The sequence below is a fragment of the Macaca fascicularis genome, chromosome 5, assembly GCF_037993035.2.
Source record: "Macaca fascicularis isolate 582-1 chromosome 5, T2T-MFA8v1.1".
In the NCBI taxonomy this organism is placed as follows: domain Eukaryota; kingdom Metazoa; phylum Chordata; class Mammalia; order Primates; family Cercopithecidae; genus Macaca; species Macaca fascicularis.
The window spans coordinates 16,661,647-16,673,318 of record NC_088379.1 but is presented as its reverse complement, the minus strand read 5'-3'; the positions used below and the strand labels follow the sequence as shown (position 1 = coordinate 16,673,318).

Here is an 11,672-nt window from a genome sequence, read left to right as displayed (position 1 = left end):
GAACACAGGCCTGATTCTGCCTTGGACATGTCAAAATCTGGGGGTGATGGGATGGCCCTATGCATTTAGAAGCAACTCTCCACATATGGCCAATATAGGCTGTCCTGGTCAAGAACTAGCAGTGATTTAATCCAACCTGATCATTTTACAGATGAGGAAACTGAAGTCCGGAGAGACAGTACCTTGTTGCCAGTAAGCGGCAGAGCTAAACCCAGATCTCTAGGCACCACACAGTTACTGTTTTTAAAGGCCTTTACCACGTATTTTCTTTCTTTTTTTAGTGAGGTGAAATTCACATAAAATTAGCCATTTTAAGGCTAAGTTTAAGTATTAAAAGTTAAATAGGTGAGCAGTTTAGTGGCATTTAGCACATTTATAGTAGTGCATAATCAGCACCTCTGTCTAGTTCCCAAACATTTTCATCACCCCAAAAGAAAAACCAGCGCTGTTTAAGCAGTTCCTCCCCATTCCCACTCCCTAACCCCTGCAACCCCCAATCTGTATTTTGTTTTTGTGAATTAATTCTGGGTATTATCATTTTTTTGAGACAGTCTTGCTCTTTCTTGCCCAGGCTGAAGTGCAGCGGCATGAATATGACTCACTGTAGCCTTGACTTCCTGGGCTCAAGCAATCCTCCCTCCTTGGCCTCTCGAGTAGCCGAGACTACAGGCACGTGCTGCCACGCCCAGATATTTTTTAAAGTTTTTTTGTAGAGATAGGGTCTTGCTATGTTGCCCAGGCTGGTCTCAAACTCCTGGACTCAAGCAATCCTCCTGCCTTGTCTTCCCAAAGTGTTGGTATTACAGGCGTGAGCCATTGCACCTGGCCTGTTCTGGGTATTTTGTATAAATGGAATCGGTATGTGACCTTTTGTGTCTGACTCCTTCCACTTAGCTTAATGTTTTCCATGTTCTTCCCCATTGCATCATGTATCAGTTCTTTATTTCTTTTTGTGGCTTACTAATATTCCATTATATGTAGCTACTGCAATTTTGTTGATCTACTGATCTGTAGATAGACACTTGGGCTGTTTCCACCTTTTGGCTGTTGTGAGCATTGCTGCTGTGAACATTGATGTGTAAGTGTTTGTGTATCTGTTTTCAATGATTTTGGATATACCTAGGAGCAGGATTGTTCCATCATGTGGTAACTTCTATGCTTAACTTTCTTTTTTTTTGAGATGCAGTCTTGCTCTATTGCCCAGGCTAGAGTGCAGTGGTGTGATCTCAGCACACTGTAACCTCTACCTCCCAGGTTGAAGCAGTTCTCCTGCCTCAGCCTCCTGAGTAGCTAGGACTACAGGTGTCCACCACCACACCTGGCTTTTTTTTTTTTTTTTTTTTTGGTATTTTTAGTAGAGACAGGATTTCACCACGTTTGCCAGGCTGGTTTCAAACCCCTGACCTCCAGTGATCCACCTGCCTTGGCCTCCCAAAGTGCTTAGGATTACAGGTGTGAGCCACTGCGCCTGGCCTCTATGTTTCTTTTGAGAAGTCTCTTGATTCTTGCCACTATGAGGTTATTTTATCCAACTATTACAGGAAAGAAAATGGGAGCTCAGAAGGTCGGACTGGTTGTTCAAAGTCACCCAGCTAGAGAGCTGCGCAGCTGAGACTAGTACACAAGTCTAGCTGTTGAGAGCACCCTGAGCACATTACCTCATGCTGTACCTTGCATGTCTTGTTGTTGTTTTCATTTTTCAGATGAAGAAACAGTTCCACACACTAAGAGACTTGCCGAGGGTACAGTTAGTTTCAGGAGAGCTGGTAGTTTTCATTCCGTATAGAACTGGACCTGATAATTATTGATTATCCTAATAAATGCACTTCATTTATTGAGCTTTTTTTTTTTTTTTTTTTTTTTTGCGACAGAGTCTCGCTCTGTTGCCCAGGCTGGAGTACAGTGGCACGATCTCGGCTCACTGCAACCTCCGCCTCCCTAGTTCAAGCGATTCTCCTGCCTCAGCCTCCCAAGTAGCTGGGGACTACAGGCATGTGCCACCACACCCAGCTAATTTTTGTATTTTTAGTAGAGATGGGGTTTCACCACTTTGGCCAGGATAGTCTCAATCTCTTGACCTCGTGATCCACCTGCCTCGGCCTCCCAAAGTGCTGGGATTTACAGCCGTGAGCCACCGCGCCTGGCCTGTCTTCTTTAATCAAATCACATCTTATATCCAGCAGTCATAGATGAGTATGCTAGAATCATGGACTGCTTGGAAGTCTTTTTATCTGGTGTTTACCTAGTGATCTGTTGGCAGAAATTTGGGTTGCTTATTAAATATTAATTATTTTTAATTATTGAATATCAGATCTGGTTTCTACATGGAACGAAGACTACCAGTTCTCCTGAAACTAATCGATTATTGAGGTATGTTTCTTTTCCTTCCCTGGTGATGTGCGAAGAGAATGAAAAGGGAAAAGGGGCCAGGAAGGAGATGGTTTTTCTCCTTCATACATTCAACAGCTAATCTGAGTACCAGCTGTGTACAAGGCACTAACCTAGATGCTTGGGACACATAATGAACTAAGTAGACAAAGGCTCCTAGATGCCTGGGACACATAATGAACTAAGTAGACAAAGGCTCCTACCCTTAATCATTGAGTTTTATTCTAGTTGGGGGAGAGGGTGACAGATAATAAACAAGAGTCATAATATGAATTCATTGGAGAGTATGTGAGAAAGGCGAACTGTGGGGAGAAGAGCGCAAGGTAAGTGGGTGAAGGAGTGTTGGGGAGAATGGGATTGCAATTTCAGAAATGGTAGTGGTATAAACTGAATGTTGGTGTCTCCCCCAAATTTGTATGTTCAAGTCCTCACTCTAATGTGGCTGTATCTGGAGATGGGGCCTCTAAGGAGGAAACTAAGATGAAATGAGTTCGTAAGGATGAGCACTCATTCAACAGTATTAGTGTTCTTATAAGAAGAGACATGAGTTCTCCCTCTCACTTTCTTCCCACACGCACGCACTGAGGAAAGGCTGTATGAGGACACAGCAAGGAGGCTGCCGTTCACAAGCTGAGAAGAGAGCCCTCACAACAGATGGAATTGGCTGGAGCCTCAATCTTGGACTTTCAGCCTCCAGAACAGAGCAAATAAATGTGTGTTGTTAAGCCACCCACTCCATGGTGTTTTGTTATGGCAGCCCACACTAATACAGGCAGTGATGGAATATCTCATGTGAGGAAGTGACATTTGAACACATCTGAAAGTGTAGAAGGCAGCCAAGGGCATCTGAGGTAAGGACATTTTAGACAGAGGAACCAGTCATTGCAAAGGGCCTGAGGCAGGCGTGTACCAGGCAGGGTGAGGAGCACAGGGAGGCTGGGTTGGCGGGGGCAGAGTGAGTGGAGCAAACAGAGGGGCTGTTTCAGGAGATAAGATCAGACAGATGATTGTGTAGGGTAGGGGTTCCCCAACTTTCTAGGCCCATAGTGCCCTTAGTGTCATTGTAATTTTTTACAATGCCCCTACGTCAAAGAAAATAACTAATGGTTTGGATTTACAAGTGGTTGGGTTCTAACAATTTTATAGTAGTAATATGACTGATACTGCTGTATAACCTAGAACTTAGAAAAGTACCCCGTAGTGTCCCTGTGAATGCTGCCTTGGAGTCCCTTGGTGCACAGTTTGGGAATAGCAAATGTAAGGGGGTGTTGGGCATTTCAAGGATTTGGTTTTGGATTTTGGGAACTACTGCAAGGATTTTGAGCAAAAGAGTAACATGATATATGTTAAAAGATTGCTCTGGCTGTTGTGTCGAGGATAGTACTGAGGCTTTTGCTAGAATCCAGGCAAGAAATGACAGTGGTTAGGGTGGTAGCTGTGGAGGTTGTGAGAGGAGAATTGGGAAATGGCGGATATCTTGAAGATAGATTCAAGAGGATTTCCTGGTGGATTTAATGTGAGAGCAAGAGAGAAAAGAGTTAGTGGTATCTCCCAAAGTTTTTGACATGAGCAAATGGAAGGATTAAGTTAGCAAGTGTGATAGAGAAGGCTGTAGATAGAGCAAGTATTGGGAGTATCTGGAGTGTTGTTTTGGACATACAGGTTTGCTCTATTAATACCCCAGTGGAGATGTCACATGGGCAGTTGTATTAAGTCTGGTGTTCGAGAGAGAGAGAGAGAGATCTAGGGGTCCTGAGAGATCTGGGGGTCCTAAGCAGTTAAAGCTATGAGACTAGGTGAGATCACTAAGGGAATGTGTTGGTCAGGGTCCAGAAAACAGAAGCCGCACAGTATTGTGAATGAGGTAAGTGTAATATAAAGAATTATTGAGTGGCAAGGATTAATTCTAAAAGGCTAATGAGAATGCTGAAGAATATTCTTGGGCTGAGGGACAGTACTTGAGGAACAAATTTGGAAGACAAGTCCTTCCCCAAGGCTGGGACCTGAGCTTCACTGGAGAAGGTATGGCTGTGGCTCACTGGACAGCAGAGTTTGCTGGGTTCCCTGGGCCTGTGTTGGTCTACAGCCACTGGGGAAGCAGAAAGCACCCTGCCAGGGTCCATGAAGTGCTGCTGGATGTCCCTCACATGTACATGGTAGCCATGTGTCAGGAACCATATGGAAACACACCAGAACCAGGAAGGGAAGCCCCCTCCTCCAACACTGTTGGCAAAACTGAACATTGTATCAGCTGTGCAGGAGAAATGCCTACAGAGTCCAGTTCCATTATTGCAGAACAGGCAATGAAGGGTGGCTTTGGAGCAGAGAGGAAATAAATTGGAAACTGGCAATATACTAAATATGTGAGAAGAGAAGAAGATAACTTCTCTGATAATAGGGAGAAAAAAAAATCAACAAAAGGGCACCGATAGGGAACAACCAATAAAGTAGGAGAAAAAGAAAGAATGTAGTGTCCCAGGAGTAAAGTGGAGAAAGTATCAAGGAGGGAGGGAATGAAAGTATCAAGGAGGGAGGCAGTGTTGAATGCTGTGAGAAGTCAAGTAAGACAAAGGCTATAACAACTGACCATTGGACTCAGCTGTGGGGAGGTCCTTGTGATTCTGACAAACAGTTCCAGTAGAGTAATGGGGAGTAGGGAAGATTCGAGTGGGGTTATGAAAGCATGAGAGGAGAAGAAATAGTGTACAGACAGCTTTAACTTAGGTTAGGTACTTTGTTGGAACCTTCTAAACTTTATCCTTGAACAGAATCTGGAAAACTCTACCAGGCTTTTGAATCTGTTCTCACAGATATGCTTTATAGCTGAAATCATTTCTTGGGGAATTGATCAGATACATGTACTTTGAAGCCTGGCTTATTGAATTTTAGATTCCCTCAGCCTGAACTTGCCTGAAAGCTTGCCTCTAGCTGCTAATTTCCTGCTACATTCCAGATTGTGCCTTCTGCCCCCTTCCAAATGGGCTGTCACCAGCTTGGAGGTCAGCCTGCATGTTCCTGGAAGCCGAGAGCGAGTGTACACAGCTTCTAGGAATAGAGCAGTGTGCCATGGGGCTCCAGAGTACTGGGAAGGAACCCACTGTGGTCTGTTCCATGAAAAAATTTGTGACTTTTTCTTTGGAACTTTCAGTGTGAGTATAACCTACACCTAGAAGCAATATGGAGTTATAGAGGGACCCTGAGTCACGTCACATGCATTTTAACATAGTTCTTCCAATTACTTGCTGTAGAACCTTGAGAATATTTTTTATATCTCCATATCTCAGTCATATGAGAAATGGGAACATTCTCATGATCTCCAGGGATTAAACAAATGAATGTATACAAAAGGACTGGCATATAGAAGTGCTTAGAAAGTATTGGTTGTTATTCTTATTATCTGTTTCTAATTTTATATGGAAGTATGACAGGAAAATAAGGTTCACCCATGTTACACAGCATGTGGCAATACTTCAGTTTTTTATTGCCAAATAATATTCCATTGTATGGTTGCTAGACATGTGAATTGTTTCTGCTTTTTGGCCATAATGAATTATGATGCTGTGAACATTTGCAAAACTCACCTTTTGTGTGAACATATATTTTCATTTCTCTTGGTACATGCCAACAAGTAGAGTTACTGAATATCAGATGGTGACTCTATATATTCAACCATTTTAGCAATTACTAGACTGTTTCTCAAAGCAGCTGCACCATTTTACATTTCCACTGGTAGTGTATGATGGTTTTAGTTTTTCCACATGTCCAGTCCAATCAGTCTTGATTTACATCTCTCCAGTCAGGTAAGTCCATCCTCTTCCTCGTACAGTAAGGAGCAAGTAAGGACCTCAAGGTCTCATGTGTCAAAGCACCACAAGTATTACATCATTTTTAATTCAGTTGGTATCTTAGACTCTAAAACTTTGGTTTTCTTAAAACTAGCACTGGTTGCTTGATTACAGGTTGTCTCTTTTCGATTATAGCCATCCTAGTGGGTGTGGAGTGGCATCTCATTGTGATTTTGATTTGTATTTCCCTCATAGCTGATGATGATGTTGAGCATCTTTTCACGTACTTCTTGGCCATTTGCATATGGTGAAATGTCTGTTCAGATCCTTTGCTCAATTTTTAATAATATCCTTTTATTATTGAATTCTTATATTCTCTATTTACTCTAGATACAATTCCCTTATCAGATAAGTGATTTGCCACACGTTTCTTTCATTCAGTGGGTTGTCTTTTCACTTTATTGATGGTGCCCTTTGAAGAACATAATTTTTAACTTTGATTTTCAGTTGCACGTAAGCTTTTGTTTCTCACCGTTTTCTAGGGAACCTGAACTAAGTACCTGAGTGAGGTAGACATTAGTTCCATATCTGGTGAGGGAACTAAGGATCACAGAGATTAACTAATTTTCCCAAACCACATAGCCGGCATAGAAAGAAGCCAGAATTTGCGCTGAAGTCTGTGAGATCCCTTATGGACAGGGTGCAGGACATACTAAGTGTGATTTGAGCTTGCACATTGGAAGGTTGGGCATGGTGGCTCCCAGCCACCATGGGATGCTGAGGTGGGGGATCACTTGAGCCCAGGAGTTCGAGACCAGCCTGGGCAACACAGTGACATCCCGTCTCTACAAAAAAAAAATGCAAAATTAGCCCGGCATGGTGGCACATGCCTGTAGTCCCAGCTACTCGGGAGGCTGAGGTGGGAGGATTGCTTGAGCCTGGGAGGTTGAGGCTGCAATGAACTGTCATCATGCCATTGTACTCCAGCCATCATGGAGTGAGACCCTGATTTGGTTTGGCTGCATCCCCACCCAGATGTCAACTTGAATTATGGCTCCCAGAATTCCCATGTGTTATGGGAATGGAAGGGACTCGGGGGAGATATTTGAATCATGGGGCCGGTCTTTCCCATGCTATTCTCATGATAGTGAATAAGTCTCATGAGATCTGATGGGTTTATCAGGGGTTTCTGCTTTTGTTTCCTTCTCATTTTTCTCTTGCCATCGCCACGTAAGAAGTGCCTTTTGCCTCTCGCCATGATTCTGAGGCCTCCCCAGCCATGTGGAACTGTAAGTCCAATTAAGCCTCTTTTTCTTCCCAGTCTTGGGTATATCTTAATCAGCAGCATGAAAATGGACTAATACAGACCCTATCTCAAAAAAAAAAAAAAAAAGATTGCATATTGGCACTTGGTCCCTGAATGTGCTAATGATATGTGGCATTCGTGGGCCGTCTGCTGTGTGTGGGGTTCTACATACATCCTTCCTTGAATATCCTTAAGGCATTCACCTCTTCAGCCTCCAGGATGGGAAGGTTTTGGCAGGAATGTATCTTTTCCTCTCTTGAGGTCCTCACTTGCTCCTCGTCATAGGAGGAAGGACGGATTTATCTGATTGGAGAGACTGTAAATACTGACTGACTGGAACATATGGACCAGGGGCGGGCCTGCTGTATGGACTTTGGGTCGTGTGGGTTGCTCACTCTCCTGGCCTCTTCTTGCCTCTGCAGAACTGATTTCTCACCTCTACCTTTTTGTCTGTTCCTGGTGGGTTAGGAATGTAGAGGAGAGAAGGGATGAAGATTAGTTTCTCTGAGCCCCTGCAGCATTATTTTTCATGTTGCCTCTCCACCTGTTCATTGTTGAGTAAGTGTTGAATGAGTGGATGGGGAAACAGCCTTGGAGAAATTTACAATCCTGCGTATCCCTACTAAGTGATGCAAGTGAGTCAGGGAGCCTGGGTCCTCACCCAAGCACCACTCTTGGTGGTTTGTATGATTCTCTGGTTAGGGAGGCATGACGGTAACATCTCCCGCTTATTCCTGCCATCTGCCGCTTTGTCTGCCTCTCATCTCCCTGGCGGCTTCTTCCATGTAGCAGGTTGGTGGACTCAGGTGTACTTTGTTCACTGCCTGGCCCTGCCACATTGTAGTTGCGGGACCACGAGCAATGGGCCAGCCATTGGCCTCTTTTCTCACATTTATTCCTTGCCCTTCTCAGTACCAGTCTGCATGTCAGGCACCACATTTTCCAGGCTTCCCTGCCACTGGCTTCCGGTAGGGTCAGGCAGTGGGGAGCCTGGTAGAGAAAGGGAGGATGGGGAGAGGAGAGAAGCACAGTATCCCCATTACCCCTCCTGCCTCAGTGGCATCTCAGGGGCAGCGGTGACGTTTTCGGCTGTGGCTGTGTCTCCTCTGTTTTCCCTGCTCCCACTGACTGGCTCCTTCCTTGGTGGAAACAGCTCCCCAGGACCTGCCCATGGCTCTTCCTTTGAGTCTCAGCCCTTGAGTTGCAGTGGCTTCTCACTGTTGCTCATCTCTGGGTCACTTCATTGTCCCCTGTTTGGATTCTGGATTTTTCCGTCTCTGATATGACCCATCCCCTTTATTAAATCTCCTCTATTGGAGTGGTTCTGTTTTCTGGCTGGTCCCTGACCAATGCAGTGTCCTCATCAGTAAAATGGGAGTGTTACCATCTCCCTTCTGGGGTGACTGTGGGTATTCGATGAGATGGCAGCTGGTTAGTATTTACTGGTTTTTTTTCTGTACTTCAGAGGGAAGAGTGGGCCTCTCTGGGAAACAGTGCCTCTGACTTCTGCATTTTTAATTTGCCCCAAAGCCATTAGTCCTTAATTTCAGTTTCTACATGTTGCAATGGTAGGGCGGTAGCAATATCACCACTCAACCTTCTGGAATAGCCTGGGGCTTGGGGAGAGGTGCTCCCAGTGTGGCCACGTTCTGTAGCAGATCATGTCTAGCCGGGGACTTGGGCAATATGCTGCTGTCAGCTATGAGTGTTTTTAAGTCACAGCTACTTAAAATCCCAGAAAATGGAAAGTGTCTAAGTGGAGTGAATGGTGCGGCCGCATGCTGCCTTTCAAAGTGCGACCGACAACCTCTCCTGGGGGCTTCGCAAGAGAATTGGGAGGGGTCAGTTTCGGGGACTCTGTCCATGGGAGGAAACCGGTGCTGAGTCCAGGTTTTTCCCCCTTCAAGTCAATTTCTATTGTAATACTATCACTTAGATGTAAAAGAAAGGCCACTGGGGGGCATTTTAGAGACAGAGACAGGGGAAAGCAAAGCTCCGTGGGGGATAAAGGAAGCACATTAGAGAGAAAATCCAACTGTGCCAGGGGCTTCTGCTGTCCTAGAACTCTGTACAGGGGATTATTGGAAGAAACTTAATGTTTTCCTTCCTTCCCTCCCTCCCTCCCTCCCTCCCTCCCTCCTTCCCTCCTTCCTTCCTTCCTTCCTTCCTTCCTTCCTTCCTTCCTTCCTTCCTTCCTTCCCTCCCTCCCTCCCTCCCTCCCTCCCTCCCTCCCTCCCTCCCTCCTTCCTTCCTTCCTTCCTTCCTTCCTTCCTTCCTTCCCTCCCTCTTTTCTCTTCCCTTCTCTTCCCTTCTCTTTCTCTTTCCTTCCTTCCCTCCCTCCCTCCCTCCTTCCGTCCCTCCTTTCTCTCTCTCTCTCTCTCTTTCTCGCTTTCTTTCTTTCTTGACAGAGTCTTGCTCTGTCACCCAGGCTGGAGTGCAGTGGCGCGATCTCGGCCCAATGCAACCTCCGCCTTCCGGGTTCAAGCAATTCTCCTGCCTCAGCCTCCCAAGTAGCTGGGATTACAGGCACCCACCACTGTGCCCAGCTAATTTTTGTATTTTTAGTAGAGACAGGGTTTCTCCATGTTGGCCAGGCTGGTCTTGAACTCCTGACCTCAGGTGATCCACCTGCCTTGGCCTCCCAAAGTGCTGGGATTACAGGCGTGAGCCACCACACCAGGCCTGAAACTTGTTTTTCTAGAATGTTCTTAGCATTGAGCGAGCCTCTATATAGTCTGGAGATACTCCTGGACTAAGCAAGTCCCTTTTTGGCCTCTGCCTCAGTTTTCTGTTTCCTGGCAGAATTTCCTACTGCATTTTTGCAAATTATTTTTTAGCTCTGGATAAAGTAATTCGGACTGAAAATCTGAGTAAGAGAAGAATTAAGCTCTCTCATCTCAATGGTTATATCTAAGGACTGCAAATGGAAACAGTGAGATAGCATTAATAATAGTTACCAAATTAGCAATGATTTTTAATGCATGTGGTAATTGGTAAAGTGTAATTTCAAACCCTGCTGGTGGCCAGCTGAGTAGCAGAACTTTTCTGGTAAGTAATCTGATGAGGGTCTTACAACTTTATACCATTTGATCTAGTAATTCCATATCTTAAGTGTTATGTAATAATCAGCAACAAGGACAAAAAATTATAGCAAATTCCTGCATCATTACTGAAATCTTGGAAACAATCCAAAAGACAAACAGCACAGAACTGTTAAATAATCACCGTATGTTATGATATAATATGATTTGTGCCATAGAATAACTGCTGAATGGGAGGCGTGCCCTGGGCAGGGAAGGAGGTCCAGGTCCTTTCTGGGGAGTATGTACTGCTGTGAACCCATGTGGGGTCTACTTGACATTGAACTGTATCTGCTCTAATGGCCTAGGGGCTTCAGTCCCCTGCCCAGCTCCTCTTGCCATCTCTCTTCCTTAACATTGACTGAATGAATCCTTACTATGCTGTAGGCCTTGCTTTACAAGCATTGACCCAGCTTCACAACTTTAATGAGGATACCTGTATTATTACGTCCATTTCACAGTTGAGAAGAGTGCGGCATAGGGAGAAGTTACTTGCCCAATGTCACACAGTTAGGAAGCAGCAAATATCAGGATTTGAGCAGGCATTCAGACCGCTCTTAGCTACTATATTATACCAGACGGCAAATAAGCTGTACAGTTAATTAGCACAACCTAGTTGTGCTAAGAGTTATTAAAAATCACATCTTCAGATGATTTTTAGTGATATGAGAAAATTCTCATGGTACAGCGTCAAGCGAAAGACAGCATGCATGATACATGTTATGATATAGTGAGATGTGAGCCAGATGCGGCAGCTCACGCCTGTAATTCTAGCACCTTGGGAGGCCAAAGTGGGAGAATTGCTTGAGGCCGGGAGTTCGAGAGCAGTCCAGGCATCATGGCGAACCCCATCTCTACCCAAAATACAAAAATTAGCTGGGCATGGTGGTGTGTGCCTTTAGTCCCAGCTACTTGGGAGGCTGAGGTGGGAGGATAGCTTGAGCCGTGATTATGCCCCTGCACTACAGCCTGGGTCACAGAGCAAGACCCTATCTCTAAAATAAAATAAAATAAAATAAAAGCAAGTTTTGCTGTATGACTTAATGAAACAGGAAAGAGAAATAAGTTCCATGAGACAAGAGCAGTGCCATTTACTTGTCTGTTATTTATTTA

General features: G+C 44.8%; 1 long non-coding RNA gene across 1 annotated transcript; it reads left to right on the top strand.

Moving 5' to 3' along the window:
- The first annotated feature begins 2,231 nt into the window (after positions 1 to 2,231).
- LOC141410284 (uncharacterized) lies at positions 2,232 to 3,121 on the top strand. The gene is made up of 2 exons (XR_012434717.1): positions 2,232 to 2,370; positions 2,980 to 3,121. It is a non-coding gene; the product is annotated as an uncharacterized lncRNA (long non-coding RNA).
- The last annotated feature ends 8,551 nt before the right edge of the window (positions 3,122 to 11,672 follow it).